The sequence below is a fragment of the Panthera uncia genome, assembly GCF_023721935.1.
Source record: "Panthera uncia isolate 11264 chromosome C1 unlocalized genomic scaffold, Puncia_PCG_1.0 HiC_scaffold_4, whole genome shotgun sequence".
Taxonomy (NCBI): domain Eukaryota; kingdom Metazoa; phylum Chordata; class Mammalia; order Carnivora; family Felidae; genus Panthera; species Panthera uncia.
Genome location: NW_026057585.1, coordinates 104,325,623 through 104,353,392, shown reverse-complemented (window position 1 = coordinate 104,353,392; position 27,770 = coordinate 104,325,623). Strand labels below are relative to the sequence as shown.

The 27,770-nt window shown below is 60.9% G+C and overlaps 1 protein-coding gene and 1 long non-coding RNA gene across 3 annotated transcripts in view; one reads left to right on the top strand and one right to left on the bottom strand.

Annotated features, from left to right (window-relative positions):
• The first annotated feature begins 18,287 nt into the window (after positions 1 to 18,287).
• Positions 18,288 to 27,770, top strand: part of TTLL10 (tubulin tyrosine ligase like 10) — a 28,612-nt gene continuing 19,129 nt past the window's right edge. Inside the window, exons 1-4 of one of the 2 annotated variants that reach the window (XM_049618330.1) lie at positions 18,288 to 19,076; positions 20,650 to 20,902; positions 24,193 to 24,295; positions 25,743 to 25,901. The gene's annotated coding sequence lies outside the window, so the exon portion shown is untranslated. The remainder of the gene's footprint in view (positions 19,077 to 20,649; positions 20,903 to 24,192; positions 24,296 to 25,742; positions 25,902 to 27,770) is intronic. The other variant, XM_049618331.1, reaches the window with a different exon arrangement.
• Positions 22,872 to 24,213, bottom strand: LOC125913249 (uncharacterized). Its single transcript, XR_007454954.1, has 2 exons — positions 23,698 to 24,213; positions 22,872 to 23,156 (listed from the first exon to the last, which is right to left on the bottom strand). It is a non-coding gene; the product is annotated as an uncharacterized LOC125913249 (long non-coding RNA).

The window sequence follows — 27,770 nt, the reverse complement described above, 5'->3', positions numbered from 1 at the left end:
AGAACCCAGAAAGCCTCCCTTGCGAACAGCCAGAAGCACAGAGGCTCCTGCCGGGTGGAACCCCCCCGCCCTGCTCCTCTGAGGGCAGAGCTGCTCCCTCAATGGCCCAATGCCATCCCTCCCTCACTGTTACCACCTGGCATCGGGAAGCGGGGACAGAGTCCCGGGGACGCTGCGTGTGCACGTGTGTGCAGCCCCGCACGTGAACGCCCGTGCCACACGCCTGTCTACCTGCCTACGGATGCTCGCCTGCGTTTCCACACGCGTGCTGCACGCCCGTGTACGAGCCTCTCCTCGTGAACCCTACTTGCATCCCAATCCTGACCTCAGTGCCTGACACGGAGTCTGCTCAGGACCCTGGGACCCCAGACAAGCCCCTCGCAGATGCTCCCGGAGTCCGTCCACAGGACACGCGGGTGTTGACATGTACACACGTGTACTCTCGCCTGACCAGAGCTGGCCTGGGGCCCAGACATGAGGAAGAAGTCGATGCCTCAGGGGGGTCCGGGCATAGCAACCCCGGTTGGGAGCCATACCTTCAGAGAGCAGGACAGGTGACCTGGAACCCAAAGGGACGGAGGTGACCCCGTCCATGGATGTTTGATGATAGGGGTGTGGGCCATGTCTAAAGGGGCACTGTGCTTGGCGGGGAGGGAGGACCCCCCCCCCCATGTGACCCTGAGGAGGGAGGGCAGCCAAGTGAGCTGGGCCCAGAGGTGGCAGCCGAGTGGCGGTGGGCTAGGAGCTGCCCCCTCTACTGCCCCACCCTAGACACAGGGCCTGGGGTGCCCCCATGTGATCCCAGTGCTTCTCAACACCCAGGCAGAGTTGGGGGGACACATGAGGGAGTCTCTGGGAGTCCGTAGGGTGAGATCTGAGGGGCGATGCCCCCAGGGAGGCACGGCCAGGTGGGGGAGCTTTTCGGACAAGAGGCCGTGCCCTGGGGTGACGCCCTGGGGTGAGCACGTGACCTCCAGCATCTCACACCCTGTCCAAGGTGTGCTGCCCGGAGAGCCCAGCCCAGAGGCACACTCCTGAGAGTGATTTGTGCCCCGTGGGGAGCAGGTGGGGCCAGGGCTTGGGGGGCTTCCCAGGATGCTAACCAGGGGTGGGCGTGGGGCAAGGGGTCCCTGTGCATCAGGTGGAGAACTGCCTTCAGGGGTAGGTCTGGTTTCAGCCTAAGAGGCTCAGGCAGCTTCCCTGGGCCCCCTGAGGGCAGCAGAGCAGCCAGGGTGATGGGTATGGGGTGCCCTCTGCCTTGGGCCCCCATCTCTGAGGCAGCAGCTTCAGGGCTCAAGTCAGAATGAGGGTGAGAGAACCTGCTGAGCATTCCAGGCATGGGGACCTCCCCTGGGTCCCCTAGTGACTCCTGCTTCACCCCGAGCTCCGGGTCTAGTTGGACAGGGCTGCCGTGGGTGCCTTGTGGCCGAGGCAGGTTTGAGGTGTGGAATATCCGCGCGAGGGCACGACATTCCCCTAAGGTTAGTCACTGGACTCGCCCGCGGCGCCCACGTTACCTGTGCCCCCCCCCCGGCCCCGTCCACTACTCGAGGCTGCTTGTGAGTGACTTCTGTTCGTGTGATCTCCAGCTTTCCTGGTTATCACTACTTGATGCAGACGCATCTGCACTTTGCTTGGATGGTTCCAGAAGCCTCAGTGGCTGAGTGGCCATACTCTGTCTCCAGCACAGGCCATGGGGTGTCTTGCCCAACCCAGCTTTGCAGTCCAGCAGCCCCTGACAGGTTAGTTGGGCATCCAGCCCTCACCCCCACCCCCAGAGACAGAAGCCCTGGAGACGTCTCCTTACATCTGGCTCCGGGAGGAACCTCTGGCCGCCAGGACACCCATCAATCAAGGCCAGTAAACAACCCAATGGGACCGAGGGTCTTCAAGAGGCTCCCACATCCCTGGGACCCTGGCCCAGCCCTCACCCAGTCCTGAGGCAGAAATGAGTGGGGCCCCGGAGGACCATGCACCCCAATGTGATGCAGGGGTCCCCGAGGCACTGCATAGGGTCAGATCCCAAGCCTCAGCCAGACCAGAGGCCCACAGCATCGGGGAGGAGAGGAGGCCCCACCCATGGTACAGGTGCGGGCACCGGAAAGGGGCCCGTGTTGCCCCCCCAGACTGCACCTAGACCCAGGGTGGGGGCAGGGTCCACTTCCCGCGAGGACTTGAGGGGCTGCCCGGCCCACCTGCTCCATCTGGCTGGACAGGATATTGGCCCATCGCTGTCATCAAAGCAGTCCTGGGCTTCTCCCTCAGACTGTCCCCATCCCCGCTCCTCCAAGGCCCCCAGGTGTCCCGGACTCCAGGTCCAGAGCCGAGCGGTGGCACGTGCCCCTGCCCAGGGCCCCATCGCAGATGACCACGCCCACTTCCTCCACCCTCACCCACACAGCCCTGCTTCTCAAACAGGGCTCACTGTCCCCACTCCGGTCCCCACCGGTCAGGGACGAGGGTCCACCCTCTGTGTAACAGGCCTTCCTACACCCTCCCACTACTTGCTGCCCTCACAGAGGCCTCTCTGCCCCACCCTACAACCCCAGCCTCCATGAACACGCCTGCAGCCCGTGAACCCCCCACCTCGCCCTGGTCAGTGCCCTTCATGGGTCCATCCATGCTGTTCCTCCCTAGCCTTGGGGGTCCCGCCCTGCCCCAGTGTCAGAAGGTGCCAGCTCCCTTGGTTCCCTAGGTCTCTAAACAAGACCCTCCTTGGGGCACCTGGGGGCTCAGGCAGCTGAGCATCCGACTCTCGATTTCAGCTCAGGTCATGATCTCACGTTTCATGGGATCGAGCCCCGAGTCTGTGCTGACAGCACAGAGCCTGCTTGGGATTTTTTCTCTCTCTCTGTCCCTCCCCCATTCTCTCTGTCTCTCTCAAAATAAATAAACTTTAAACAAGACCCTGCTTGGCCACAGTGAGGTCTCTAGTTCCAGCCTGTTCCTCTGCAACACACAAAAAAACTCCCTGCCTCCTCCCTCAGCACTTCTAGAACTCGTAGCCTGGCTCCTCCCTCCTGCCAAGGTCACAGTGACCTTCTCCCACTGGTCTAGCTCCCTCCATCGCCCTCCCCCCTCACGCTGTCCTCTGATGCGGTTGGGACTCCTCAGGTCCCAGCACCTGTGCACCAGCGGCCACGTCTGCCTCTTCTTCCTCCCACTGACAGGCAGGCCCAGGCCGGTCCCCAGAGCCCTTCTTTCCCGGCCGCTACACCCCAGCCCCTGGCCCATCCAGCTATGCTGGAATCCTGGGACAGAGTTACCGAGTGTCTTGGAAAGGCCAATCCAGACCTAGCAGAGCCACAGGGGCTGTGACAGCAATCTCACCAACAATTCTTTTTTGGTCTGTTTTTACTGTTTATTTTTGAGAGACGGTCAGAGCACGAGCAGGGGAGGGGCAGAGAGAGAGGGAGACATAGAACTCGAAGCAGGCTCCAGGTTCTGAGCTGTCAGCCCAGAGCCCAAGGTGGGGGTTGAACCCATGAACCGTGAAATCATGACCTGAGCCAAAGTCAGAAGCTTAACCAACTGAGCCACCCAGATGCCCTCCCCCACCCCCCACCCCCACTGTTCTAAGCAAAGTGTCGAGGCACAGCCGAAGGCTCAGCCGAGCCCTAACCCTTCTCAGGGGTGAACCCTCAGCACCTTGTTACAATAGCTCAGACTCCTTCCCAACCGCTGCCCCTCTCGTGCCCAGCGAGCTTGTCGAAGGGCATAGATTCTCTTCACAAACGATCTCTCGAACCCGAGAGTCCCATGGGAGCTGGTCCTCGGGCCATTGACGCCCTAGGGGTCCGTCTGGGTGCCCATCACGTCACAGTTTCCCAAAGCTGCAACCTCTGTGCATCCTCCCAACCCTGCCAGCCCTGCCTCGGATTTCCACTGCACCCCGGGCCACCAGCTTCCCTTGTGCTGCGTCACCCCCTCCCGGTAGCCTCGTCCCCCCCCTCCGGCCCCATCCTGTGGAGCAGTGGCTCCTCCCCCAAACCCCTCCCCCTCAGGGCACCCTGCCGGCTTCTCCCTCTGCTGCCCACAGGTCAGGGCCCAGACTGTGAACAAATCGTCTGTGGATGGATTTCCACGCCTCCTGTTGTCCGACCCGAAGGGTGGGCAAGAGGGTGGGGGGTCTCCTGCTGGCGTCGGTGAGCAGCACAGGGAGGGTGGCGGGACCAATGCCGCCGTGGGGGTCACTGATAGGAGTGTCCAGACCAGCCAGTGCATGGAGACAGAGGCACATTGGTGGCTCCTGGGGCCAGGGGGCTACCCGGTGGGTCTTCCTTCAGGGGGCTAAAATGTTCTGGAACTAGATGCTGACGGTGGTTGTACAACATCGTGCAAGCACTAAATGCCACTGAGTTGTTCACTGTAAAATGGTGAGCTTTATGCTATGTGAATTTCACCTCAATTAAAAAATACTCCCTTGGTAAACACGTCTCCCATCAAACCAAACCCCATCAGAATAGGATCCAGGTGTTGCTTGGGGCCACCGGGCCCTCTCACTCCTGAGGCGGTTGCCCCCCAGTTTCTGTGTGGATGGGCCCTGGAAGGCTCAGCTCAGGAAGGCATCTGTGCCCCTGGAAACAGGGAAGCCAGTCTTCCCTCGTGTGTGTCTGAAAAACAAATCTGCTTGGTGCCGGGTGGGCGGCCCCAGAGCACAATTAGACTCCAACGAGTGGAAAAAGAGGGTGGTAATTTTCCCGAGCCCCATCCCTGGTGGCAGCCTCAGGCATCTCCATGACACTTTTCTGCCTTTGGAGACCAATTACCCAGGTGGAGGGGGATAGCTGGGCCCAGTGGCCTCGTTAGCTTGCTTTCTCCGCTGGAGGGGGACCGGGGAGGGCAGCTGGTCCACGGCCCAGACAACTCGGCCGGGCCCCAAGGACCTGGAGATGCAGAAGGAACCTCACCACGCCAGGGCCCCCAGGTGGGCTCAGGCCTCTGCCAGTGGGAGCCAAGGGCAGGCCCCACCCCCGGGGCCCAGGGGTGCCAGGGGGTGCAGGAGTGCGGAGCTCCCTCCCCGCCGTGGCAACAGCCCAGCTGACGCCTGCCTTTCCTGGTGCTGGGGTTGCATCAGACAAGGGGCCCCTCGGGGGCCCCAGTAAGCACCTTAGGCACAGGGTGCGCCCTGCCCTGAAGGCCCAGGCTCCCCGCCCCGGGCCGGAGCTGCCTTGCTCCACGGGGGTGAGGGCGCCTGGCGGTGTGGGTCGGGCTCTGCCCCCCTCGGGATTGCCACATCCACCGCTTGTCCCCTGATGCCGCCTTACCTGATAAATATGGGGTTTCTGGATGATTCTTTCTCTAGGGTCTGTAAGGCAGTCTGCTCAGACTTGATAGGGACAAGGCCAAACCAGAGACTGGTTCCAGAACAATTTCCCAAATAGGCCACCGACTCCCTGAAGCCCTCTGAGTAATCCTGGCTTCCGCCAGGATCCATGACCTTTCCTGACCCCTTGCCCACCCTCCATGGGAGCAAGAGGGGCCCAGGGCCTTCTGCGGGCTCGCTCCCCATCACCCTCTGAGAGGAGGTACCTCTCCCCAAAGCCCACGGAACCTTCTGACCACCTTGAAGCAGAAAACGTGGGGACACAATGTCCTCATTTCTGCTTATCTGCAGATAAGCATCTACGGGAAGAGCTGGCTGTGGCACGAGGATCTTCCCCTTGGCTCAGGGCGTCTGTTGCCAAAGGGCCCCCAGAAAGTTAGGAGGGGCCTCACCCACAGCACCCCTAGTTTCCTTCTTAGAGGTCACCCCCACACCCCTCTAGACAAGCCCTTAGTTCCCTGATCCCTATGGTCATATGTGCATCTAACCTGGGACACAGGCCAAGACCTATACTTCCAGTCCCTCCCCAGCTGGACCCTGAGAAGAAGCCCCATAGGACAGGCCCCTACAGGAAATGGACAGAAACAGCCCCCCCCCCAGGAGCAGGACGGGGCATCCCCAGGTGGGACCCCAGGGAAAGGATGGGGGAGGGGCCCCACAACCCAGAGTGACCTCCTCACTGATCCTGCCTGACCTCACTGACTTCACCTGACCTCCTGGCTGACCCCCTCCTGACCTTCTCACCTCATCAGACCTCGCTGACTTTCTTGCTGACCGCCTGACCTCCCTGAGCTCCCCTAACCTTCTCGCTGAGCCCCCTGACCTTCTCGCTGACTTCACCTGATCTCCTCCCTGATGCCGCCTGACCTTGCTGACCTTTTGCAGACTTCATCTGACTTTCTTGCTGACCCCACTTGACCTTGCTGACCCCACCTGCCATTCTCATTGACCTCATCTGACCTCTTTGCTGACCCCACCTGACTCTCTTGCTGACCTTCTCACTGACCCAACCTGACCTTGTCCCCCCCCTTCCTCTGATCAGGATTTCGTGAGCCCTCACTTCCTGTCAGCACTGGGGACACCTGGAGGCTCATGGGGCCTACAGCCTGCTGAGGGGTGGGGTACCCCAAGTTTCAGAGGCTAACCCCATAAGAGAGAAAGAGAACATTCCAGAAGAGGGGCAGCGTGTCTCCAGCCAGGGAAGCCCCTAGGAAGGCTATGGCTAGGGTGGGAGCCCCTGGAGCCCCTGGGAGCCCCCACCCAGCACTGTCTGGGGGCTGGTGGGCAAGTTTCCCCCACCCTGCAAAAGCCCCTCAACATCACTTTAGCCTGGCTGTGGGGTGGGCTCTGGACCCTCTCCCCTGAATGTGAGAATCTTCACTCAAATTAGATGCTAACGCCTGCTGCAGCTGCCGATTTGGAATGCAAATCTGAACCACCACACAAATGCTTCTGCAGCCCTGTGGCCCCGGGGGGGGGGGGGGGGGGGGGCAGAGTGGGTTCTCCCCAAATTGGGTTCCCCAGGACACAAGGTCGCCCCTGTTGGTAGAGCCACTGGGGCGTCTGGCATCTTCCAAGAGCTCTTCCTGCTCACGACAGACTTGCCCGCGTGGTCCCGGGCCAAGCCTCAGAAGAGGGCTTGGCCTCCTGCTCCAACTCCTGTGGTGGAGGCCGGCGCCTGGGCAGCCCCTGCCTGCGGGAGAGGAAGGAGGTCAGCACCAGGGTCAGCTCCAAGGCCACTGTTAAATAAAGCCAGCCCTGGTTACAAGTTGACCTTGGACACTTTGCTGTCATTTTGCCTCCACGTGGGGAAAGGTCACAGCGACTTCAGTGGAGCCTGGTGCCAGCCTGGGAGGGACACAAAAACTGACGCCCTTGGGTCCCGCACCCAAGGCCTGACCCTTGTCCCCTGACCCCAAAGTGCGGGCGTTCCCCCTGCCCGGCGGTGAGTGTCCCTGAAGGGCACCTGGAGATCCAGACAGAGCTGCCACTCCAGCAGCGTCCGTTCGTCCATTCTGCAAATGCCCGTGGTGCCATCGGTGTGTACTCTCACCTGGTCTCCTGGTCAGCCCTGAGCAAAACTGCAGCCCGGTCACGAGACCTACCTCGGTCTGTGCGCGTGGTTGGCACATAAGTGCCAGGTAGAGTGCGGGCCCCGCTGGAAGTTAGCAGATGTCTGGGTCTCACTGAGAGGTAACACGTGAGCAAAGAAGCCAAAAGGGTGAGGGTGCCACAAGGAACCCCCAGGAAGGGGCCGGGAACGTGGCAGGGGTGATGGGGTGGGGTGATGTGGGCCCGGCTGTGGCAAGTTCTGAGTCAGAGGTGGGGGGGGGGGGGGGGCTGCCAGGGACCAGGGACAGCGTGTCTCCACGTGCTGTGGGTGAGGCTGAGCCTACAGCCTTTGAGGGCAGTTGCAGGGGCCAGTCAAGATCACAGCACTGACCCAGGAGAGACCGTGGCGGCCAGAGCAGGCAGTGACACAGGTCAGAAGGACCCCCGGGTCTGGGTGCACTAGGAAGGTCCAGCCAGCTCTCCTAGGGGCTGCGGCTGGAGAGGGTGCAAGGAGATGGGAGGGCCCCTAGTAGACATGGGGCAGGTCCAGACCGGTCTGTCATGGCTGTTGCACACGCTGTGGCAGGCGGGTAGTGCGTTTGGGAGCTGTTGGCATGACGACTCTTCGGTCTGGTGACTGGAGAGGGTGTGGGGGAGGGGGACAGAGACATGGACAGACTGGGGCCTGGCCAGATTAAAGGTGGGGACAGGAGCAGGGGTTCCTGGAAGCCAATGAAAGAAATGCTTCCAGATGGAGCTGCCGACCCATGGTGTCAGAAGGTCAAGGGCAGGAGGCTGAGGACAGTGGCTGAGAACTCAGTGCTGGAAGCAGGGAGGAGGAGGCAGGAGGAGACCGGCCGGCAGGGCTCACTGCCCGGCCAAAGGCACGCAGGCACTGGGAGAAACACGTGTTAGGGCCGCGCTGAGGCAGCCTGGCAGCATCCCGGCCAGAACAGACCTGGATGACAGTGACAGAGGGTAACCGGTCAATGAATGGGAATGCGTGAGGTGTGGGGGGAGGGCAGGGGACCGCTTTTCCTTTCAGAAGAGCCACGGAGGAGAAAATTGCCAGCCACGACCACCAGTGAGCAAAGCCACAGCCTCTGCTGTGACCACTGCCAGGGGTGCACAGCCTGTCAGACCCCTGCACGGAGGGACTTTGTGCAGAAGGATGGGCCTGGAGCCTTCAAAGGGGGTCTCAGCAGTCAGGAAAAGGCCGAGGAATGTTCTGGACCAACTGAGACTAGGGGACACCACAGCTCAGTGCGGCATACGGTCCTGGGTCAGATCCTTTGGGAGGACAGCACTGGGACAACTGGTCAACAGGGTCTGAGACCAGCCTGGAGGGCATGGGGCAGGTGACGAGAATTCCCAGGCTCCGTGGCCGTGTGGTGCTTTGGTAGGGGTGGGGGTATCTTTGTTTGTAGGTCAGGGGTGAGGGGCATCCAGCCAGCAACTCGCTCTCAAATGTCCTGGAAGAAACTCCCAATACTTGCTATGGAGTGGGGTTCACCCAAATATACTTGCTATGGATTGGGGTGCACCCAAATCCGTGTGTTGAAGCCCTAACCCCTCAATGTGTTGGTATAGGGAGGGGCGTCTTTGGGAGGAGATCGGGTTAGGTGAGGTCATGAGGGTGGGCCCCACGGTGAGATTAGTGTCCTTCTAAACAGAGGGCTCTTCCCTTTCTGCTTGCACACACCAAGAAAAGGCTGTGTGGCCACCATGAGAAGGTGCTGTCTGCGAGCCCGGAAGGGGCCTCACCAGGCACCATATCTCCTGGCACCTTGATATTAGACCTCACAGGCCCAGGAACTGTAGGAAACAAATGTCCATTGTCTAAGCTGCCCAGTTTGTGGTGATGCGTCACAGCAGCCCAAGAGGACTGAGACAGTATTGTACCTGCAACTTTTCTGTAAGCTTGAAATTATTTCAAAATAAAAAGGGAAAAATTGCCACAAAGGAAAGACTTAAGATAAAGCAAAATAAGGTCCCAAACAGGGCTGGGCCCTCCTCAGGCTTTAGTAGGCCCGTGCCAGGAAGGGGGCCTCGGGGAGTGAGGGCAGGAGGGAGGACCCCTGCTCCGGGAGATTCTGGAGGCCTGCAGTGGAGAGGAGCTGGGAACGGGGGTTCAGGGCTGCAGTCACTGATACCATTGAAGAATTAGGACCAGGGGCATTGAAAAGCACAGAGTAAAGGCGTCTAGAGGTGCAGGTGATGGGTGAGGAGGTGATGACAAGAGATGGAACACCAGGAAAGAGGGGACTTTGGGGGCTTGGGGGGCCCAGTACCACATGGGGGTGAGGCCAGGAGGGGCCTGGGAATCCCGAGTTTGGAAGAGGTTGGTTTGGGGGCTGTAGTGGCCTCAGGGCTGTGAGGGCTAGGAGGGCACCTGGTGCTTCCCCGGAACGAGGCAGAGGCCTGGGGATCTGGTCTGAGACACCCTCCCCCAGGGGGCCAAGTCTGCACTGGAGGCTTTCCCGCCGCTGCTCTAGACCCAGCTGTGTGGTGGAGAAATGAGGGTCTGCTCTGAGTGCAAGAGCTACAGGCCCTTTTCCAGAGGGTTCCTGCACAGCTGGGGGAATGCAGTGGAGTCCTGGGGTCCCTAGTCTGCTTTGTCCCCAAGTCTCAGGCTCTCTTTGCAGCCGGAAGATGGGAGCCCCTTTAGACCAGGCCTCCTTTCCTGAGTGCTCAGTGTGGGGCTGATGCCCACAGATTGTGGGCTCTCAGGAGCAACATGGCATTCATAAACCTCCAGCTTTGGCCAAGGCGGTGGGGGCGGGGGGTGAGGCCAAGCCACCTGTCTCCCTGGGAGATTGTGTGACCTCGGGCCTGTGGCCACGCCCTGTTTGTGCAGCGAACACAGATGCCCAGGTCGTATTCCACATCTGGGAAAAGTTCCCCCGGGGCCTCCAGGCTCCCGGTTTCTTCCTGAGAGGCCACTGAATCACTGGGCCTGGCCTCACCTAAACACCAGAACCTAGGCCAGGCCCAGCTGGCGTAGGCCCCGCAGGGCAGAAGAGGGCAGGTGGAGTTCAGGTTCCCAGCAGGATGAGTCCGGGGGCACCTGCTGCGGTCTGGAGCGGCTCAGTCCCGGCAGGGCAGGCTGGGGGTTACGGCTGGCAGGAAGATGCGCCCCCATCCCCGGGGCCCTGCTCAGCCAGCATTGTAGGCCCATGGACACAGGAGGAGCCAGGATTCAGGACTCCCCTGAGCCCCACTGAGCACCCCCCACCTGCCCACGAGCTCTGGCTTCACCTTTGCTGCCAGGGCCAGAAAAGGTAGAAGGAAGCCTCCGGTGGGGTCCAGCAGCCCCTCGGGCTGGCTCTGCCTGGGGCCCTCCATGCCTGAGGCCTGCGGAGCGCAACCTGAGGGTCCCGAAGCACCTCAGCACCTCGAGACCCCCAGGTGGACAGGTCTCCTGCCGGGTAGGCAGTTCCTTGCAGTTGGCGGGGGAGGGGGGGTGGTCAAGAGCAAGCAGGTGTCTCCACGCAGCCCACAGGGGAGGGCAGGGCCCAGCTTCGCCTGTCAGTCACTCAGCAGAATGTGCTCTGCACTGACGCTGGGCACCCTGTCCCATCCTGGGCCTCACAGCTCTGGCCCCTGTCGTCTTCCTCAAAGACAGCGGGGTGGCCAGGAATCTGCCCTGGCCACCTGCCGGTTATGACCAGGAAATATGGCTCTAGGTGACAGCGCCGGAGGTGGGGGCTGGGGGACCTCCTCGGCCTGGGCAGCCGTCCCTGACAGTGCCTTGGCCTGGCCGGCCAAACCAGTGGGCAGTTGGAAACAAGGGCCAAGCAGAGAGGAAGGCCAGCGGTCAGCGGGGCAAGGGGTGGATTGGCTGAGGTCAGAGTGTGGCAGGGCTGAGCTGGCCTTCCCCCATAGCCTCTCCCCAGCCTTTTCCAGCAAAGGGGCTTTGAGGGGTCCTGGGCTGAGGGGCTAAGGAGACAGTGTGCAGACACTCCTTGTGACGCCAAGGTCCCAGGCCTGTGGTCAGTTCTTGTTGCTAAGGACAAAAGGGGGCACCCACCAGCTGCTCAGACCACAAGCCAGTCTTTGCTCAAGGCCTCTGGGAGTGCGGGGTACTCGGACCCCCCCGCCCCGACTCCCCCGCCAGAGCCGGCAGGGAACACCTGCCCCCATCAGACCCTGAGTCTCTAGAGCTCCCTCTGGAGGCTGGAAGAGAGGAGGCCAAGAGGCCGGGCAGCAGAGAGGTCTGAGTGCCTGCTGGGTCTGCACCTCTATTTCCGTGGCTGCTTCAGCTGTACTGAGACCTCCCTGCCTGGCTCCCTCGGAAGCTCTGTTTCTGGCAGGTGCTACCTGTGAACCCACTGAGCCCCCTGGAATGGTGACTGGGGGTAACTTATTCAGTGCCCACAGCTCCAAGGTTCCAGGCACATCCTTGGAAGGGTCCTTGGCTCGGTCCCAGGGTTTTGGTCTGGAAGTACCCTTGTCCAGAACCTCTCGGCTCAGGCTGTACTTGAGGACAGCACCAGGGTGCCCCTGGGTCCCCGCCAGTGTGCCCCATCAGAGTCTGCTTTCTGATGCTGACCTCTGCAGATTCCCGTGCACAGGGAGTCAGAGAAGCCTGTGTCCTCAGCTTGACACCTGAGACCGCCTGTCTCCCCAGATCCGTCCTCTCTAGGGCCTGCTCCTGGGGTTTGCCTCTCACACAGCTGCCCTTGGCTATCCAAGGCAAGGTCCGTCTCCTGAGCCCCCTCGATCTCTCAGGGGCTGGACCCAGCAGCCCTTCCCGACCTGGCCCCGAGCAGGCTCCAGGTACAGAGGCCGCCCAGTGATGGCCCCAACAGACCACACGTGGAGGTGACCGTGAAAGTGCTGAGTGTCGGGTCAGAGTCCCAGGAACATTCAGCTCACGGTCGACCGGACTCAGGGTCCCCCAAGTTCCACACACCAAACCTGGCCTGACCGCAGGCAGGTGGGGGATGAAGGGACCTTGGCCGCAGCCCTGCCTCATGGCCCCAGCCAAGATTTAGTGGCAGCCTCAGACCCAGAGCCCCCCCACCCCCACCCCGGCTCCATTCTGAGTACCGTCCCGCCTTAGGGCCCAGGGCTCATTTTTGGCAAACACTCCCGTCCCCGTCTCAATCTCCTCACCTTCCCCTGACACCTCACCCATAGCAAACTGCTTCGGTCCCAGGCCACAGATAGGACACCTGCCAAGGTCACTGGCAGGAATCTTCAAAATATATTTAAATAAGCTTTTTATTTCCAACATGTTCAGATATACAGAGAAGTTGCAAAGACGGCGCCAGGCTCCTACACCCAGTTCCCCCCGTCGTTAGCAGTTTGCACCTACTACGAATCATCGGTCACAGCGAACCGATATTGATAATGTTATCTAAAGTCCACACTTCATTCAGATTTCCTTAGTTTCTCCGAAACATGATCCTTCTGTCCCAGGATCCCGTTCAGGATCTTACTTGACGTTTCGTTGTCACATTTCCTTAGGTCCCTCTGGGTTGTGACAGTTCCTCCTTGTTTTTGTTGACCTTGACAGTTCTGAGAAGTGCCGGTGATGTGTCTCTGGAAGCCGCGTTGATGTTCTTCTCGTGGTTAGACTGGGGCGTGGGTTTGGGGGAGGCCCACGGAGGTGCAGTGCCCTCCTCACCATGTCATGTCAGGGAGGCCTGTTGTCACTGTGACTCATCACTCAACTGCAGTTTTGCCACCAGTGGGACATTTTTTATTGTCTTGTACTTTAATTTTAATGATCTTTGAGTTCACTTGCTCATCGTTATTATTGCTGTCGTGTAAGTGTAAATTTAGATTGACCCACATTTAACACCTCAGACCTTCTCCCTGGAATCATTCTCCTGCTGATGTGTATGCTTTGTGGTTCTTTTATAGAAGGCTGTTGGTGGCAAATTTTCCCAGTTCTTCTTTCTTGACTTTTGTCTGTTGTGCTGTATTCCATCTTTGTTCTGAGGAAAGACATTCTGGTTTGTTGTTACTTTGGGTTCTTTTTCCACTGTCCTCTGTTTCCATCAGCGCTGTCCAGACATCAGCAGTCACTCCCACTCTTGACCAGTCTTGTTTTTCTCTGGCTGCTTTTAATGTTTTGTCCTTAGTTTTCTGGAGGGTTCACTTGGATGGCAAGGTATGGGTTTCTGTTTATTTATCCTACGGGGGATTCACTGGGCTTCCTGAATCCGTATTTTGATGTCTTTCAACAGTTCTTGAAAATTTTCAGATACTTTCCTTTCAAACATTAATGTCTTCCATTCTCTTCTCTTTCAATTCTGTGTGTTTTATACAAACCCCTATATCTTACCCTCCCTTCTGTAGTTTTCATGTCTTTTTTTTTTTTCATTTTTAGCCTCCATTCTGGACAATTTCTTCTTACCTATCTTCCACTCCCCAATTTTCTTTTCAGCTACTTTTTTTTAAGTAAAGATTTTAAAAAGATGGGGCACCTCAGTGGCTCAGTCAGTTGGGCGTCTGACTTTGGCTCAGGTCATGATCTCACAGTTCAGGAGTTCGAGCCCTGTGTTGGGCTCTGTGCTGACAGCTCAGAGCCTGAGAGGCTGGTTCCGATTCTGTGTCTCCCTCTCTCTCTGCCCCTCCCCCACTCGTTCTTTCTCTCTCTCTCTCTCTCTCTCTCTCTCTCTCTCAAAAATAAACGTTAAAAATTTTTAAAGATTTTATTTATTTTTTGAAGATTTTATTTTTAAGTAATCTATACACCCAATGTGGGCCTTGAACTCATGACCCCAAGATCAAGAGCCACATGCTCCAACAACTGATCCAGCCAGGTGTCCCTTCTTTTCAGCTACTTTTAACCCGATGTTAAGCCTATCCATAGAGTTTCAAATTGTAGTTACTACATGTTTTCATTTCTAAGGGTTCGTTTGCTTTTTTTTAATCTACTATATAATTATTATAAGTTCCAGCTGCTTGCAGATATTAAACTTGTTATCTTTTTCTTTTTCAACATAGTAATTTTTTCTCAGTCTGTGTCTGATAATTTCCAAATCTGAGGTCCTTGCAAGTCTTTCTGATCTCTGTTGTTTCTACTGATTCTTGTTCATGGTGTCTTATATTCTAGCATGCCTGGTTATCTTTGACTGTGTGCTAGTCATTGTACTTGAAAATTTGCTTTCCTTCTGCCCTCCCAATTTGTTTTCCTTCTGCCAACCACCAGGGCCCTGCCTCGTCTGGGACCACCTTGACTTGAGAAAGATCCCTGCAGCTTGAACTGAGCCGCACTTACACCTCATTTTCAATGGAAACCTTGGGGCTCCCAGCTCTCTGTAGGGAAGGTGTCCTGTTAGACCCACCTCTGCACTTCGTGGGAACCCTGAACTTTCATTTATGTCCCCCAGCTCCCCAAGACTGTCAGAACAATAACTCTCATCTGACCCAACAGGACAGTGGGCTTTGTGTGCATTTGCCTCTCAAGACCACGATTTTCCTTGGTTGCAGCCTGATATGCCCTTTACCGGTTCCATGGCTCACCAAAGCTTTCGCAAGATAGCTTAGTGTTTTGGTTTTCCGTGAGCAGGTTTGGCCTAAGAGCCTCCGCCTTCCACTATTGCTGAGAGGCAATAGCCACCATACTGGCCACATCCTCCTTCATGGGGCTGTCTCGCCCTTGACTTTGGGGCTCCTCACTCTCCTTCTTGCTCCTCTGTCTCCACTGTGAGTCCATCACCTACTTCCCAACCAGGAATCCTGGGACTCCTCCCAGCACAGTGGACCCTGACTGTGGCCTCCATTCCTACCATCAGCAGGAGATAGCAGGTGTATCTCCTGCCTGGGTTCTCTGCTGACTTCCAACAGCCAGTGTGGAATCTCCACTTGGAAAATTCCCACCCCAATTCCACCTGCCTAATCAGAACCAGCACATGTCTGAGCTGAAACCACAGGACACTGGGGAATAGTGTTCTGAGTCCTCCCTAAACTCCAGATGTTGGGGTGCCAAGAGCTCTGTCCTCAGGCCCCTGGTCTCTGCTCCACCTGCATCTGCTCCCCTCCCATGGCACTAGCACCCTGACGCACTGCCTCCCAGAGATGGGGAGACTCAGAATGCCTTGGGCTCTGGTGACCCAGTGGCATGGAGGTGCTGAGAACACAGTGACCAGCTGCCAACAGGCCAAGTCAAGGAGGTCTGAGGGCTGCCCAAGGGACTTGACATCCTAAAGGCCTCTAGGGACCTCAGTGCCAGTTGCTGTGGAAGACAGGGATGGGTTCTTGATGAGCACCAAAGAAGAAGGAAATGGACAACGAGGATCAGGCAAATAGTTACCTAGCAGGAGGCTGTGTGTAAGAACAACGAACACAGGTTTTCAGACTTCTGGCCTAGTGTTATCGGGATGGCATGACCGAGTGTGGTCCCTGCGAAGACAGGCTCGGGGACAACACAGGTGCTTTCAGGGTCTCAGGCAGAAGGGGCCAAGGTCAAGACTGAGTCAGACTACAGGAGTATGCATCAGAGTTGGGAGGGCCTGAGGGTGCTGAGGGTGTCGCTGCCAGGCCCTGCCTGGACACTGGGGCCTGAGATCATTGTCCAGGGCAGGCAAGTGGGGGAAGGGGCGACCAGGACTTATCCAGGAGATTTGGAGAGGGGTCCCCAGTGCGGAGCTAACTTAACCTGATCTGTGGGCAGGTCTGAGGCCTCATGTGATGACCAGGCCTCTATCTGGGCTAGGCAGGGCTGGAGTGGTGCCTTGGGGTAAGAGAGGGGTTTTCTGGCTGCAGCCTTTGTGCTCTGAGCTTGGAGTGGCGAGCAGGTCCCTGGGTCCTTGTCTTTAGGTGAGAAGAGCCAGGGCTTGAAGGGGTGGAAATAGATCAAAAGGTAGGTGAAGAAGGACCCCCTCGGTGCAGCATCTAATCACGGCAGGGCCTACCTGCTTGTGCCAGGCTGTGCTGCCCGGTCAGCACAGCAGGAGAGAGCACCTAAGCCAGAGGCCTTCCCGCTGCGGGGGGGAAGGTGCCTCTGCTGCATCGGCTAGCTCAGAGTGGGAGGGGGGTGGCGAGGTTGCTGGGAACGACACCACTGGGAAGTCCTGAGGAGGCAGAGCCAGTGCCCTGTGGGGGAGCCCTCGTCCTGCGCAGAACCGCCACGTCTGAGCCCTGAACATAAGGGTCTGGCTCTGCTGAGTCTGTGACTTGACCTTTTTCCCAGTTTCTAGGGCAGTGCTGAGGGGGCCCCTCCCCCATCCAGATACACACCCCTGAGAGAGAGAGAGAGAGAGAGAGAGAGGTGACTAACAGTGTTTGCCCCCTCCCCTCCCATGAGGGGCATTGACCCCAAGGACAGCTGCCCAAGAGGAGCACGTGTGGGCTGGCAGGGCCCCCCCAGAGTCCAGCCACACCTGTCCCAGGTGTTTGCTGTGCCGTGGCCAGAAGGTGAGTCAGACAGAGGAGCCTGGGGCTTCAGGAAGACCCCAGCCTGTGCAGAGAAGCAAGCGCCCGGTGCCAGCCAGAGGTGCAGGGACCTGCAGAGGCGTCTCTGAGCTCGGGTGCCCTCAGAACCCAGAGCTGGCCAAGTGCTAGGAGAGTCCCCCCGCCCCGAGTCCAAGGCTCTGGAGGCTCCGGGGCCCTCCCCCTGCCCCAGCACAGCCCCAGCCGGCTGGCAATCCCCTGGCACGGAGGTGGGAGCCCCCATCAGCCTGGTTTCCAGGCCAAAGTCAGCCTCGGTCGGGTGCGGAGACCCTGAGGCCATCTGTGGCTGGCTGCCATGCAGGAAGTAGCCAGGAGCCACAGCACAATGGCCCTTTGTCCTGCTGCCTCACCCAGGCAGGCCTTGCCCGCAGCCAGGGCTGGGGGGCTGGAGGCTGGGCCCCCTCAGGCCAGCTCTGCCACCAGCCAGACTGTGTCCCCAAGCATGAGGTGGCCTTTATCACCCTCCCAGGTCAGGCCTCCCTGTCCCTAGAGAACCTGTCTCTCCTGTCCCACCCTGTTCCTGCTGCCATGGCAACGTCCGCACCCAGCAGGTGGGCCGGGCCAGAACCTTTGTCTGGCAGCCACCAGTGTCTCCGTCTCCATCTCCGGTGATCCTGGCACAGACTGCAGCTGCCGCCCTTCAGGCCAGGACGACCCGGGCCCGTTGTGCCGCGTAGGGCGGCCCCAGGCTGATCGTTCAGGGCTCAGGCACCAGCGGGCAGGGCCACTGTGGCTCTCCCCTTGGAGGAGGCCAGAGGCTCCAGGTCCTGCCCCACTGCCCCCCGCCGCGTCCACATACGTCCTTGAGGGGTGGGGGCATGCTGTCCCAGAGAGACCTGTGGGGGGCAAGGGTCCCAGGCCTACCCTTCCAGCGCCCCTGCCCTGGGCAGGAGCTGGGATCTTGCTGCCGCCAAGAACTGGTGGCCGCGCACGGCTGCTTGGTCAGGAGTGACTGCCCCGGGCTCGGGGTCTTGAAGCCGGCCATCAGCAGAGTTCAGATGGGCCTGAGAGTCCACAGGGCCCAGCCTCGTCATCAGGGGCTGCCTGTGACAACTACAGGAGCACAGGAACGTCCCAACTGACCATTTGTCTGAAGCCGAGAGGTGTGATGCATGGGAGCCCGGCCTGTGCGCCGAGCCCTCCCGGGCCCCTTTGCCAGCACAAGGGAGCTGATGGTGCAGGTTCCACAGCGTGACTTTGGGTCATTTTTACTCTCCTTGGGACTCAAGCAGAGCAGGACAAGGAGAACGGTGAGTGTCACCGTCGGGTCAGAGAGCAGGTGCTTAGCCAGACCAGAACCTTCCTCTTCAAAGTGACAGCCAGCGGGGACGGTCAATGTAGGTTTCGTTGGCCGGGAGCCGGCTGGCCGTGCGGCATAGCAGCCCACAGCCCACTGCCCACCTGCCCACTCTGGACCCACCCGCACTCGGCTTAGGGAGCTGGCCTCCACTCGGGAAAAGGCCAGCTCTTCCCTGGCCTTTCCGCTGCCGGGCTAGGAGCATCCCTCAGCGACACGGCTTCGGCCAGCGCGGGCAGCCTCTCAGCGGGACAGCGAGCTTGCTGCGCCCTTGTCCAGAGCGGGACAGGAGCGTGTGCAGAGGGCTCTTGCCCCGGGCCAGTCACGGCGCCGGCGGGCTGCTCGGGCAGCTCCCAGGACAGGCTCTTTATTCAACCTCCTGCAGAAAACTGTGTGGTCCTTCGTGAGTCAGAGTTCACTGTGATCCAGGTGTCTCTGAGCGTGTGTGAGCGCTGGAATCAACGGCAAAGTCCGGTGTCCTCCTCGCCCGGCTGGCAATAGGATCAGGGTCGTCAGACCAGGCCAGGTGTCGCTGCAGTGGCCACAAAGGCGAAAGACGGCCGCCACCTGGGCCTGCGACTTGGCGGGGGTTCACTTCTGCCTCACTCCGGGTGCCCTCTTCCCTGCGACGCTCTTCAGGGGACTGTCCCCCCTCCCCGGCTCCAGGGGGGCTCCTTCCCCGCCGTCCCAGACACCAAACCTGAGTGGGGCCTCATCCAGCTGCCCTCGTCCTCCTGGGAGCTTCTGAAGTCTGGCCACGCCATGCCCGCGAGCCCTGACCCCAACATCTCTGGGCAGAGCCAGGTGGCTCCTACCCACAGAGGCATCAAACTGTCCTGCAACCAGCGGACGGGTAGCGTGTGGAGGACAGGGCGTGAGCCCGAGAAGGGGGTCAGCAGCGAGCAGCCCCTCCTCCCCTCCGACAGCAAACGCCTCTGGGTTTGTTAGGGGGCGACGCCTCGGTCTCCCCCAAGACACGGACGCCACTGGCAGGTGCATCCTGACCCCAGCCCCACACAAGCACAGACACCCTGAGCGGGCATTGGGGGCGTGGGGGTCCTCACAGTCCTGAACCGAAGGAGGGGTGTGCCTGGTGGGTCACCCTAGTCAGCACCGCCCTAGGGGCTGGAGGTTAGAGGGTCAGAGGTCACTGATGCCTCCAGATGCCGCGCCGGGGGCCAGGGGGACCAGACCAGCTCCTGGCTGTCCCGTCGGGAGGTGTGAGGGAGGAGCCTGCAGGTTCAGATACCCCCATCACCAGCACAGCTCTTTTGGGGCAGAAGGCCAGGCTGAGCTTGGCTGGGGAGTGGACTAGGGTGGACAGTGGACTCGGAGCCCCACCCCAAGGGATTTTGGGTTGCTCCACTGGGACCCTCTGCGTGGTGGGGACAGGAGGCCAACAGGGTGGCATCGCAGGGACAGCACCCTCTGGAGCCCTCTGTGGCAGCCACTCTCCTGGCCACGTCCACCCCTGGAGGACAGCCTCTGGGTCTAAAGACCAGAGCCTGGACAGAAAGACAAGGCCCCACAAAGCCCAGTCCCTGGGCTGAAGCACACCCGGGAGCCGACAGCCCGGGGACAGGCCCTTTGTGATCGGGGCTTGCAGGGGAGTTGCCAGAGTTCGCTCTGGAAAACAGCTGGGTCCTTTGGGATCCCCACTGGTGGGGCTAATCACGTGTGGGGCTGCGTGTCCTTGCGGGACCTTCCGCGGGGAGTGCCCTCCACCCGCCTCCCCAGACGGGGCCGGGGCCCTGCTCCTCCCCACCCTGCGGCCGTGGCCCCAGACCCTCGCAAACCCCAATGTGCAGTCCTGCATCCCTTAGCCTCGGGGGTCCCAAAATTGGGGCTTACAGGGGTTTCCACGACCTCAGCCCCCAGACCAGCCCCCCACCCTCCAGAAGGGCTCCTCTTCTCGACACCAGCATGTGAGTCTATGTGACCCACGCCCACCCCGTGCCGTGGCCTCCTGCCCTAGGGTTATTGCTGGGGGCACCCAAGGGAGGGATCGTGAGAGATTCAGGCAGAGGAGACCCCGCCGTTGCTGCCACGGCTTGGGGCCGGGGGCCCAGAGCTGAGAGGAGCAGGTCCAGGCTCGGCCCTCTGTTAATGGGAGATGCGGCCGTTGCCAGGGCCACCCCTGGGGCAGAGCAGAGGGTGTGGCGTGTGACCTCACTCGCCTCGCCTCCCCGGACTCGGCAAGGCGGTGCCCAGGGGCCAGGACAGTAGCTGCTGCCCTGGGCCTCCCAGCTGCCTGCACACTTCACTGCAGCCCCTGCAGAAGCTCTCCTCCCTGGTTTTTGTTCAAGCTGGGCCCCGGCGGGCGGGCAGGCGGGTGAGCTGGGTGAGGGGGGGGGGCAGGAATGTGTGCGGGGGCCTGCTGCCCGCCCAGCTGCCGCGTCACGTCGCTGCCTCCCTCCTGGCCTATGGGAGCCCGGGGGACACACCTGTTGGCGGCCAGGAGCAGAGATTGGTCGGCAGGGAGCAGGCACCTGCATGGGGCGGGGTGAGGCCCTACATGTAAGGCGAGCCCGGGGCCACCGTCTCTTCCCTGCCCTGCCCTTCACAGCTGCAGAAGGACCCGGCCACAGCCTCCATTGTTCCCCGTCGCTCTCAAAACTTTCCCGAAAGACCAGGCCATCTGTCCACCTGCACACGTGTGAACTTAAGTCTTTCCTTTGTGAGGAGCCTCAGCTGAGGGAGGCAGGAAGCTGGTTTTTTCCAGGAGGCGGGCAGTGTTCACTGGCCTCCTAAGCTGCTCCAAGGTTGGATCCCGGTTGGGGTCAGGCTGGGCACCCAGGCCGCTCACCACAGGCTCAGAGGTATTTGGGGTGACTATGCCAAAGCTTCTCTGATGTCTGTCCTGAGGCCTGGGGAGGCGGGGGGCCCTGGGCGCAGGGACAGTGCCGGACATGCCGGTCTAGCCGCCAGGCTGGGGTCGGGAGCGGCCTCCCACCCTCCTCCTCCAGGCGCAGAACCTGTTGGGGCAGGTAAGCGCAGGAGGTGGAGGCGGAGGAGTCTGAGGAGGCCGCCCGCCCGTGGGGAGAGGCCCTTGAGTGGCTGACCCGGAGAGGACACTCTGAGCGACGGTGGCTGATGGGCTCAGGCCCGGGGAAGGGTAGTCCTTCCTCTCTGGGGAGGTGGGCCCCTCGGGCCGAGCACGCTGGGTGTTGGATTCAGAGCCGTCTTGGGCTGGCCAGGGCCGCTCAGGGTCCGGCAGGCATGAGCAGCGGGCAGTGGGTGTCTTCTAGCCCACGGGGGCGGGGGGGGGGGGCGGCGCACGCAGCTCAGGGTCACCAACAGTAAGCGTTCCCGCCTTCCGCCTGGCGACAGGACCTTCTGGAAAGCTTGCAAATCGGCCACTGATGTGACAGTTCTTGAGGTACCTTATTCCTCCAGAGCTGGGCGTGGGGAAGGAACACTTGGGGGCCTGGGCTCAAGGGCACCCACAGCCCCGGTCATGGGCTTCTGGATTTGCTCTTGAAGGGAAGGGCTTGGCTTTACCAGAGGCCACACTGGTGATGGTCGGAGCTCGGGGCCAGGGCCAGCCTGGCCTGGATTCAGACTCTTTCTCACCCGCCTGTGTCTGAGGCGCCAACAAAGCCGGAAGCACCTTGGAGAAGGTGTAGGCCGGCCCCCTGCCTGACACCATTACTCAGGGCAGGAAAGCGTTTCCAAAGGTTCTTCCCTAAATGCAAAGTAGCAACGATCACGGCACGCCAACACTCCGTTCTGGCAAAGTACGGCCCTCGCTACCTCGGCCGCGCACACCCAGCTCTGGACTTGCCGCGTGGCTCCCCGAGAGCAGCTTTTATAGTCCAGATCGCTGGCTTTTTTAGACGGTCTTCAAGTTTAGGAGGTGATAACATTGATGTGACATAAAGCTAACTTTCTCTGAGGCATCGTATAGGTTCCATTGTTCTGGATGAACAAAACTCGTAGGGCAGAGGCAAACGACGTTCTAATTAATCCAGTGGGGGCATGTTAGGCCTTCTTAGGCCGAGCATCTGGAAAAATAGGGCGGTTTTGTTTTGCTTTTTTCTAGTAACCCAGATGAGATGCTTACGAGTCAGAGCAGCTGGCAGCATGCCGAATTAGCCAGAATAAGTGCAGGTTTATGAAAGTGCAAAGCAAATGTAAAACAGGGACACGGTCTACCGTGAATTTTCCGACATTTTGGTAATTTGCAAATACCTCGTCCGCAAGACGGGTCGGTAAGAATGTCTTTGGTGAATCTGAGAGGAGGTAAACCGCCCAGAAGTCACCCCCGCTCCCGGGGCATCCGGTTTGTTCTCGGGTTCGGGCCAGCGTGGGCGCGGGGACATGGCGGGGAACGGCGGCCGGGAGGCCACTGGAGAGACGCCCTGCGTGTGGACAGGCCCGCTCGGCCGCCCCCACCCCGCCCCCACCCCGCGGCCTCTGGGCCCCGCTGGCCAGCGCGGTACACGGGGTTGGGTTTCAGCGCTTTGTTCTCCGTGCGGCCCTCAACGTTGATTAAGGCCCGTCAGGCAGGTTAACCGGCAAGTTAGTTTTTCACGCTGGGATCGCGTTCCCCGCCCACCCCACCCGTGCCTGTACAGGTGGGACCCGCCAAGGGCTGGGCAGGTGGGGCACTCGCTCTGCAAAGAGGAGCCTGGAGGGTGCTGCCCTGGGCCTCCCGATTCATTCCTTGATTTTCCCAAGCTGAGCCTGCTCAGAGTGGTGATGATTAACCAGACCCCACATCTGGGAACACAACGCTGGCTTCACTCCCTGCCAACAAGGGGCCGAGAAAGCACCATTTAGTCGCTCTGAAACAGGGAAGGTTTATTTCCACTTTTCGTATCTGCCCGTAGGACCTGCCCGGGGCGCAGGATGGGCGCAGGGTGGGCGCAGGGGGGTCGGGGATCTCGACCTCACGCTGAGCTGCACTCAGAGGCCAAGGCCAGGTGCTGGTCTCTCCTTGTGGATTTACAGGTTCTGAGTTCAGGAAGAGTGTGGGATTGTGTCCTGGAACTTAGGAGGGGGCACTCTGCTGCCCACCGGCCTGCCCCGGCTCCGTCCATGTATCTCTGTGTCCGTGCACCTCTTCACCTCCTAGGTGACAGTGTCAGGGCTGATGAGTAGTGGGCAGCAGACAGCTGGGGTGGCCTGTTCCCCTGGCTTGCCGCCAGGCCAGCTCTGGGCCCGTGGGGTCTCCAGGGCCTCGGGTGCTCCTCGGCCAAGGACACTAGGGACACCGGGCTCTGGCTCCAGAGGCCACACAGTGGGAGGCCGGTCTGTGCACAGCGGGCTGGCTACAAGGGAGGGACACCGGGCCCCCAGCCCCCACCGCCTTCCCCTGTAGCCTGGCAGCTGAGAGCAGAGCTGAAATTTAACTCAGCCCTGAAAGCACAGTTGAGACAGTTTCGCCTAGCTCAGAAAGAGGTAGAATTGCGTCCCTAAAGCACACTGATTTTACAGGGTCTGTGGGACAGACCTGGAAAGGTGAGGTGTGGATCCGGAGTGGGGCAGGTGGTGACGGGGGCACAGGGCAAGAGGCTGACCATGGGCTCCACCCTCTGAGCCTGGACACAGCCACACGGAGGGTCCGGGCTCCTGTGAAGCCGCCTTCCCATGCAGAGGACAGGCTTCTCACCTGTCCCCCCAGTGCTGGGCCTGTGTCACCGTCAGGCCCTCTGAGAAATGCTGGCTGTTCCTGAGGACAACTCTGGAGAACGAGGTGAACCTTGGCTAGGCAGGTGGACAGGCTTTGTTGTGGTCAGGCAGGTGGCCTGGGGAGAATCAGCATGGGCCCCACACCCCGTCTCTACAGCCTCTGTGGGTGGAAGGTGCCGGAAAACTTGAGGAGCTGCTCTGGCCCGCTCGCCAGGTCCAGGTGTCAGCCGTCACAGAGAAGGGACAAGAGGTTGGATGGGACCCCTCAGACTCCCCAGGGCAGGGGGCCAGGGTTCTCTCAGTTCCACGCAGGGCCCCAGGTGCAGACACAGAGCCGTCCTCTTCCTTGACCCCACTCTGAACTCTGAAGACTGGCCTGGCCCGCACGGGCACGGGGTGGTGGTGGGGGTGCTCATCCTGCGTTCTGTACTTGGGCACAGGCTGGGCGGGGCTACCCCCTAGCTCCCTCCTCCAGGCCCAGCGCTGTCTCAGCCTCGGACCTCACGGCCAGCAGCAGCCAGAAGCCCAGGGCCAAGGAGCAGTGGGGCGGGCAGACAGACCCACCTGTGACCTGGCCGGTGAGCGAGGTGGAGGGCCTGGGCCTTGGGGAATTCCCGCCCTGCTTGCTGGGGTGGGGCTGAGGAGGGGCCCCCCATGCTGTCCTGCCTCAAGAGCCATGGCCCACTCCATCCTTGTCCCAACACCCTTCCGTGCCCTTGACAAGGGCACCAGGGGGCCGGGCTGGAGACAGCCATTGGGGCGGCGTCTGGGAGACAGAGGCTCATTGTCCAACCTCAGCAGCCCTTCGGGTTTGAGACGCACTCACCTTCACCCGGACCCTGAGGGGGCAGGGCCCGATGTCCAGACCTTTCCCTGGGACCACTCTGTCCTTGCCTCCGGCAGGCGGGACACCCTGTCCCTCCTTGGGGCCACGTCCAGAGTCGATGGCCCCGCCGAGCTGGGCAGGGCTGGCGGGGCAGGAGGTCACCCTGTGGTCCTGGCCTTTAGGTGTTTCCAGGTGCTGCGGCCCAGCGCCGCCGCCCCCCCCCCCCCCCCACAGGCTCCCCTGTGTCTGCACAGCACTATGGCCTCGGGATGTCCGGGGACTCTCCTGAGCCCCCACCCCTCCGGGTCCCCTTCCCCCCTCCATGCCCTACGAGGACGAACATGGTTCTGCCTCAGGCTGCTGACCACACCCCCCCGTGGGGCGGCCCCCAGACCCAGTTGGGGGCGGCCATCGCCATCTTACTGGGCAGCATTGGATGGTGTCAGGTCTCTAATACTGCCTGGTAATGATGACGGCGGGGCCCTGCACGCAGCGACGGGGCCGCCCTCCCCCAGCCCCAGGCCCCTCCCTTTCCCCACGCAGGCCCCACGCAGGCCCCACGCAGGCCCCAGCTCCCCGACAGACACCCTGAGTCGGCCCACCCACCCAGAGTTCCTCTGTCCCCTCCTGCCAGGTGGGGCTGTGGGGCAGAAAGGTGACCCCTCCCCTGGACCCAGGCATGTCTGAGTGCCCCTTCTTGGCCCCCCAGAGTGAAAGGTGTCCTGCAGCTGCACTGAGCCCCCCCCCCCCCCCCCCAGGGATCCTGGATTAGGACGCTCAGGTATCAGGCCCTACCCACAACACCCCAGCAGGTGCTGCCACCACACCCGGCAGGTGTGGGCTGAGCGGGCCACAACAAAGGGCTCTGAAGGGCAAAGGCCCAGCCTGGGCCTCGGGGTGGCCCCGAGACAGCCCCAGGGCAGGCGGGCCACCTTGCAGACTGGCAACATCTCCAGCCTTGGTCCTGGGTCTCGAGCCCCAGGTCTCCTCGCTCCGGAGAAAGCAGGGAGGAGCCCTCGGGCCTCCCTGCCCAGGGATCCTCACCCCTTCCCACCTGGACCCTGCCTGCCCACGGGTGGGCACCAGGTGTCTGTCCCTGTCCTCGGGCCGAGGCGCACCTGGGCCTCTGTGGGCATCTTACCGGACAGTGCTGGATTTCTTGGCTTGACTCTAACACTGTCTGGTAACGATGTTCAAAGGTGACCCACCGCCTGCCTGCCAGGAAGCGGCCCGAGGACACACCGTCCTAAGCTCCTGGACTCCAAAGACGGGCCAAGAGCCCAGAGCTGGCTTAGGGCTGGGCAGACAGCCTGTCTCCGCTGGGCAGCCCGGCGCATCAGGGCAGCCCCCGCCTGCAGGTTGGTACCCCTCTGCCGTACCACTGAGCCCAGGCTGGGGACCCCTGGCTCCCTCCCGAGCTGAGTTCTCAGGGTGCTCTGACCCCCGGGGAGAGACCATGAGGATTGGGACATTAGGACCGGAAAAGGGCCACCTGTCATGTCCTGGACACCAACCTCGTCCCGGGGCCCTGGCCCGCACACCCAGCCCCGCCTGCTCTGCCCCTGTATGTTTGCTGCGGCTGAACTCAGGCCTGTCAGCAGAAGTGGAGACTGGGCCCAGTCAGCAGCCGCCTGAGGAAATGCATTTTCTGGCTGGCACAGAGTTGGCAACAGGCAGCCCCCACCTTCCCTTCGCAGCCCCTCCTGTCCACCCTACAGGGTCACCCACCGTGGCTGTCTAGGGCACCATGGCCAGTCCTGTGGGAGCTGGCCCCACCCTTAGAGGCCCCAGTCAAGTGAGGCCAGCCATGGGCGGTGGCCTCTCTCACACCAGGACTCTTACTCTACAAAGGGGAGCTCACTCTCTTGGTCAACCAGGGATGCAGGAAGGACAACGGTGTGTCCAGGTGCCCCGGCCCAAACCCACGGTCGGAGGGCAGTAGACATTCTGTGCTGTTTCCCAACGAGAACAGAGTCTCCCACTCCCCCAACCAGCCCCCACGGTGTCACAGTCGAGAATGGGAACATTGTCTGCCATCGGCGAGGCCGGGATGGCCCTTTGTCTTATCTTTTTGATCTGAAGCCAGGATGCCAGCCTCCGGACCTGCCCAGCTGACTTGCACAGGGGCGGCCTCTCTAGGCCCCGGGAACCCCACCCTGTACTGGGTCCCCAGCCGGCCTCTAGGGAGGGAGGAGGGGTCTGACCCTGGCCTCACCGTTATTCATTAATCAGCCAAGAGCCGTTCAGGGAACTGGGGAGGGTGCCACAGTAAGCATACTCACGTTCAAGTGCAGGGAAACCAGATCATTCGCTCCGTAGCTACACCCACAGGCACACGCACCTGGGGGGCTGCGTGCTGGGGCTGCCTTGGGTCACGGGACTTCTGGGGGCCACTCTGCAGACTCAGGATGGTCGGGGGTCTCACTGCTTCCTCAGGGCAGGGCACTGCCATCCTGGAAGTGTTTGCCGCTGACTGGAGGCCTCCTGCACCACAGCCTGCCGATGGGCGTCTTACCAGACACGGTTAGATCTGGGTTCCATTGTCTAATACTGTCTGGTAATGCCGTTCATCCATGGCCTGACCACCGCTGGAGGAGGGGCCCCTGGAGGGACACCGGGTGGAGGGCGAGGCCCGTGGTCCTTTACGGGCCCATTAGTGGCCCTGAGCCAGGCAGTGCACACCTGCCCAGGCCCAGGGCCCTCGTGTCCCCCACAGGGCATGGGCCATGCAGGACTTCCCCAGCCTCCAGACCCCAGACCCAGACCGGGGGAGCCCTCTGACCCCTCAGGGGGTCGAAATGGATACACAGCCATAATGGATTATCGTTGTAATAAAGGGTGAGAGGTGCGGAGGTGGCTGGTTTCTGTGCATCTCGGGTCCACGGGTGGATGGGGCCGTCAAGGTCTGCGAGCAGGCGAGGCAGAAGTCATGCTGTTGGCACTGCCGTGGGGCCAGAAGAACCCCCAGGGGCTGTAGCCAGCTAGCCCCCTGGAGCCCCACCTAGAGCCCTCACCACCCCCCCACCTGTGCCAGGCAGGGGGGTCCTGAGGAGGACGAGACTGAAACAGCCCCAGACCCCCAAACCTCCAACGCAGAGCAGGGAAGGGCACCTGTGGCCAGTAGTGCACCCAGACACCTCCCTGGGCCACACTGTCCCCCACCCCAGGCAGCACGAGGGGCGGGGCCGGGCGGGGGGGTACAAGCTACCTTTGCTTCCCTTTGTGGG